We start from the raw sequence: 6,702 nt of genomic DNA, 5'->3' as shown, positions 1-6,702 counted from the left end.
GAAACGACATTCTTCTCTTGCACCACGTTTTTCTCTTGATACTTGAGAATTCCCACCAGTTTCGCCAAAGAGTATGATTTAAATTGCTCATGGGCTTTAACCGTGGAAACTACTGCTCTCCACTCAGACCTTAGACCATTCAGGAATGTAACCTTCTGTTCGATGAGCTTCCTTTCAATATCATGTTTGATCATCTTGCAGAGAAGATGATTGAAGCGATCGAACGTCTGGGTCACAGATTCTTCAGCCCCTTGTCTGAATTCACGAAACTCAGATAGAAGCAGAGTTTGAATAGAATGTTCGAGATCTTCGTCTGTAGAGTACAGTTCACGAAGTCTGTACCAAACATCCTTCGCCGTCGTGCATGAGCTAACCAATCTGAATGTATCTGACTGAAGGGCGAACCGGATCAATCTTAGTGCTTTGATATTGCATTGGAACTTGTCCTTTTCATCTTGTGCAATGTCTTTCACGTCCTTGAGCAGATCATTGTATTCTTTTTGAGTTTTAATGATTCTGGACGTTGCAGAATGAGAGAACGGTCCATTTGTGATGGCTTCCCAAATCAAATACCCATTTTCCTCCGACCCAATAACGTAGTCTTCGAAATGATGTGCCCATACTTCATAATCGTTGGTGTATAAGATCGGAATCCTTGTCGTCGAACCAATGCTGTTTGAAATATTAATAACATTTGATTGTGTCGCGTCCATTATGATCGTAAAAACCTGTTCAAAGATCAGACTTGTAATAAAGCAGATTAGGTCAAAATAATAAATATCAAGATACGTCAATAAAGAGATGACGGCTCAATAAATATTGATGATTGCGGAAAAACCCTAATGAAAATCTTTTTCACAGAAAAGATGTGTATCAATTACACAGCCTCCTGCTCTGATACCAATTGATGAGATTAAAGATTCTTTTAATCTATGAAGATCGATTAGATCTTGAACAAGTTATGAAAACAATGACGATATAAACACAGTAAAATTATAGAACAAGAATGAATCAAACGTGTCGAATGATTAAAACAAAATCCTCAGAAGAGCTCGATTAAGAACATCAATTGTAGAGGATTGGAAGGTTACAAGTATGATCAAAGAAACCTTTAGTCGTCTGGAAAATATCGTATTCTCAGATCTCTAAAACCTTAACCTAATATGCATGCAAGCATAAGCTTATATACAAAGCATAAAATACATAGGTTGGACAGGCCCAAACCGTAATACAAAATATTATAAACAAACAAGCCCAAAAGACGCAATCTTCTAAGCCCAACAAAGGGAAAGAAGAGGAAAGCCCGAGATGGTGCCTCTTCTAGTGGGACCAAAGTTGATCCCTCTAAGCCCTGCTCCAACCCAAAGGAGGCAGAGTGCCACCACTGCCACAAGATAGGATATTGGAAGAGAAGCTGCCCGGATTACCTACAAGCCATCAAGGAAGGAAAGATCAAGCCATCTTTCGCAGGTATATACACAATCAAATCTAACGATTCTAATCATGCTATTTCTTGGGTTCTCGATACTGGTTGTAGTTATCACATTTGTTCTAATGTGCAGGGACTAAGAAGAAGTAGGGATGTAGAGCAAGGAAGGATCAATCTAATCATGGGGAACAGAAGATCGTCGCATGTGACCAAGATTGGAGTGTATTCTTTAGTGCTTAGGAATAGTTTAGTTTTAGATTTGAACAATTGTTGCTATTCGCCAGAAATGGCTAGAAACATCATTTCATTTCATGGTTTATATAGACAAGGATTTAGATTTTCTTTTAATAATGAGAATGGTTCTATTTTGGCTTATCTAAATGGTGTCTTTTACTTTGAAGCTATACCATGTAATGGAATATATGAAACTGTTATGATTGTTGATAACTTAGGAAATGATGTTTTGAATATTGATTCTTCCACTAGTATGGATAAAGCATCCTTGTGGCATTGTCGTCTTGGACATGTCAACAAGAAACGCATAGCACAACTCCAAAAGGATGGGGTGTTGGAGTCATTCGACCTTAGGGAAGATGACACATGCGAGTCTTGTTTACTTGGAAAGATGAGTAAGTCACCCTTCACGAGTACTTGTGAAAGGGGTGAGGGGCTATTGGACCTAATACATACCGATGTATGTGGACCCTTTAGATCAACCACGAAGGATGGGAACCGCGTCTATGTGACTTTTACCGATGACTACAGTAGGTATGGGTATATCTACTTAATCAAGCAAAAGTCAGACACCTTTGAAAAGTTCAAAGAGTTCAAGAATGAAGTGGAGAATCAATTGGGCAGGAAAATCAAGATGCTTCGATCCGATCGAGGAGGAGAGTACCTAAGTCTTGAATTCCACGATTATCTCAAGGAGTGTGGAATAGTTTCGCAATTGACGCCTCCTAGGACACCGCAGTTGAATGGTGTGGTAGAAAGGCGTAATCGAACCTTATTGGATATGGTTCGCTCTATGATGAGTCGTGCTTCACTACCTATCTTCTTTTGGGGGTATGCCTTAGAGACTGCCGCCCATATCCTTAACCGAGTCCCTACTAAGAAGGTTGCCAAAACACCTCACGAGATGTGGACAGGGAAAGCTCCCTCGTTGGCACATATCAAGGTTTGGGGTTGCGAGGCTTTCGTAAGACGAGATACTCACGACAAGCTTGAACCTCGAAGTGAGCGATGTATTTTCATCGGCTACCCGCAGACATCCTTTGGATATCTCTTCTATAAAACGAAAGACAATGTTGTCTTTGTTGCGAGGAGAGGAGTTTTCCGAGAGTGAGAACTCATAAGCCAAGGAGACAGTGGGAGGCAAATCGAACTTGAAGAGATTCAAGAGTCGATAGATGAAGGAACCTTTACCACTGGCATTCAACCCGAGGAGGAAACTCCGGTTGAACCGATTGACGAATCCTTACCTCTTAGACGTTCCGATAGAGTTAGAGTTCATCCCCAGTTTTATGGTTTTCATATTACTACCGAAGGGGACACGTATATTAGTGATGGTACACTAGTAAATCTTGATGAACCTAATAGCTATAAGGAAGCCATGGCAGGCCCGGAGTCTGCGAAATGGAAAGAGGCAATGGATAGTGAGATCCAATCCATGTACGATAACCAAGTTTGGAATTTGGTTGATTATGTGCCCGAACGTAAGACCGTTGGGTGCAAATGGATCTTCAAAAAGAAGACTGACGTGGATGGGAACGTACACACATATAAAGCGCGATTGGTCGCGAAGGGCTTTACTCAAACTCCCGGAGTTGACTATGATGAGACCTTCTCACCAGTTGCAAAGATTAAATCTATTAGAGTGATGCTAGCAATTGCCGCATTTCATGATTATGAGATTTGGCAAATGGATGTCAAGACCGCTTTCCTTAACGGAAAGTTGGCTGAGGATGTTTACATGGCTCAGCCAGAGGGGTTTGTGGATCCGAAGCATCCGAATAGAGTGTGTAAGCTTGAGAAGTCCATTTATGGACTTAAGCAAGCGTCTCGCAGATGGAATCTTTGCTTCGATGAGAAAGTCAAAGAGTTTGGATTTGTACGAAGCGAAGATGAATCTTGTGTATATGTCAAAGCCAGTGGGAGTATAGTAAGATTTCTCGTTCTATATGTCGATGACATATTACTCATAGGAAACGACATCCCGACTCTGCAAGAGGTCAAGTCCTGGCTCGGGAAGTGTTTCGCTATGAAGGACCTCAGAGAGGCTTCTTACATTTTGGGATTAAGGATAGTAAGAGAAAGAAGTAAGAGACTAATTGGACTTAGTCAGAATACTTACTTAGAGAAGGTACTAAACGTTTTAGTATGGAAAACTCAAAGAAGGGAGAATTACCGATACAAGGAAATGCCAAGTTGAGTAAGACTCAAAGTCCGAGTACCGAAGCTGAGATAGCAGAAATGAGCCGAGTACCATACGCTTCCGCAGTTGACTCAATCATGTACGCTATGACTTGTACTCGCCCTGATGTAGCCTTCGCTTTGAGCATGGTTAGCAAATATCAAGGGAACCCTGGCAAAGCACATTGGATTGCGGTGAAGAACATCCTTAAGTACCTTCGGAGGACAAAAGAATGGTTCTTAGTCCTTGGAGGGAGTGATGACTTGAAGGTGCAAGGGTATAGTGACGCCAGCTTTCAGACCGATAGGGACAACTATCGTTCGCAGTCGGGCTGGGTCTTTACCCTAAATGGAGGAGCAGTGACATGGAAAAGTTCCAAGCAGGAAACCGTAGCTGATTCAACGTGCGAATCAGAGTACATCGCAGCGAGCGAAGCGTCGAAGGAGGCAATATGGCTAAAGAACTTCATTGGTGATCTTGGAGTTGTGCTGGCCATAAAGGAGCCCATGGAGATTTTCTGTGATAACGAAGGTGCGGTTGCCTTGACCAAGGAACCGAGGGATCATGGTAGATCTCGACATATCGACAGAAAATATCACTTCATTAGACATCGTGTAGAAGAAGGACAACTCGTAGTGAAGAGGATATCATCAGAAGATAACCCAGCAGATCCGCTTACAAAGGGACTGAGTAGGGTTAAGCACTTGCAGCATGCTAGGAGTATTGGGCTGAAGGATGATATTAGTATAGATTAGATAGTATTAGAAACGTTTAATAGATAAATGTAATTAACATTTGATGATTAAATAAAGGAGTTTTATTTATGAGTGAAGTTACTGTCACATGTTAATTGTTTAACTATTGTTTCACTTTGCATGTTTTGACTTCCAGAATAATTGAGTTTATTAGGAATAATCGAATTGTTCAAATGGTCCACAATCGTTCATATATTGGGAGTAGATATGAATGAAGATTGTCATGAATTGGTGTGTAGAATGTCTAAATGGTGTTAGACATAGCAAGGGTTGCTGCAACGTTCATGAGTGCTTATGAACTGGTTTTGAGCATTGGAATAAACCCTCGCTTGCTGGAATCACTTTACGGAATACGATATAAAAGGTGATCGCAAGACGATAATATCATATAGTCTTAAAACCTAGATATATGGTTTATTATTTGTTAATTGATTGTGCATTGATAATGCGAAAACGCATCAGTAACTTGGTGTTATAAAACACATTGTTGTGTATAGTTGGTTAATGAATAAGTAAATGCATATAAGTCGAAGTTTATCTGTAAATTTTATCCTAAGAGGGTAGAAGAGATATCTTGGCCGCTCGATGATTTGATTTGACTTATGTGTCGGGCCCGGTCAGAACTGAATTGATGTGTTTGATTAAGTTCTATGTCAAATAAATCAGAGATCGAGAAATCAAATGCTTGACTAACCATTCCATAGGATTGTCAGCATGATATCTAACAGAGGACTGTAAGATCCCTTATCTAAAGGACAAGATTGATTAGATCAGAGTTTGACAGCGTCTTTGAGAGCAACGATTGCAAACCGATTGTACTTGTATAGTTACTAGACTTATCCAAGTGGGAGACTGTTGGAATAGTGTCTAAGGCTGCAACTATATTAGGCAAGTATATGATGCGGTTGTGCATGGTCCTTTTGGGTTGCCTTCATCATAGCAACTTGATGGATGATTTGTTAAGAGAGAATAAATATTATAAGGAATAATATATGGTTATTTGATTAATATAAGTCATAGATTAATTGGAATTAATTTGGTGACTTAAAGAGATTAATTAAATAAGAGGGTATAAACTGTCAATTGTTTGATAGTTACACTTTAGACTATAAATCCTTTTCCTAGATAGGATGGACGATTTCTAGGGCTTGGATAAGCCAAAATCGTCCATAGGGTTATCAAGGAAAGGATATGGATCAACTTAAAGTCTAAGTTATCCAATTAGGGTTAAATCTGTAATCCTTAAGGAGTCTACAAGTATAAATAGACCCTAGGGGTGAGGGAATTCGAGTAATCACAACACATCATCTAAAGTAGAGATACTCTGGCCGAATTCCTCCCCTCTCCTCTCTCCTAAAACATCTTGCTAGCTATTGGTGTTTGTAAGCCATTAGAGGAGTGACATTTGTGACTCTAGAAGCTCCAAGACAACAAGATCAACAAGGAATCCAAAGGTATGATTCTAGATCTGTTTCAATGTTGTTATTTAACCTAATTAGCCATTAGAAGTCTTGGATTTAAAGCATGTTTAATTAGAAAGCCTAGATCCGAGCATTAGGGTTTTGCATGCGCACATAGGAAAGTTCTTATGGCTAAAACCCATCAGATTCAGCCTTACGAGGCTAGATCTATATTATAAGACCTTATTTTTGTCCAAAATCGTCTGAATGAGGGAATGGAGTGAAGAGACTCAACGAGTTGATGAGACAACTCGATGAGTCGGTTATGGTTTACCCCGATGATTTGGATGCATTACAAACTCAGCGAGTTGGTGGGACAACTCGACGAGTTGACAGGCTATTCCCGTCTAAGGATTCAGAATGGACTCGATGCGTTGATGAGACTTTTGGGTTTTGAGCATTCTAACGCTCCTATGGTGTACATGCAACCCTATAAACCTTGGATCTATGTTTTCTCTATTATACATGCAAATAACAACTTTCCAAGGCTTTAATCCTAACTAGCATATTATGAAGTTCTTATACTACAAAGTACTAGTTAGATGACATACCTTTTGATGTAGCTTGATGTCTTCAAGCTTTAAGAGCTTAGCCCCAATAGTGTGGAAGCCTCAAGTGGAATCACAAATCACCAAAACACCTTGG

The sequence above is a fragment of the Lactuca saligna genome, chromosome 8 (genome assembly GCF_052625555.1).
Source record: "Lactuca saligna cultivar CGN05327 chromosome 8, ASM5262555v1, whole genome shotgun sequence".
Taxonomy (NCBI): Eukaryota; Viridiplantae; Streptophyta; class Magnoliopsida; order Asterales; family Asteraceae; genus Lactuca; species Lactuca saligna.
The sequence above is the reverse complement of the archived record's forward strand: the minus strand, read 5'-3'. Positions refer to the sequence as shown.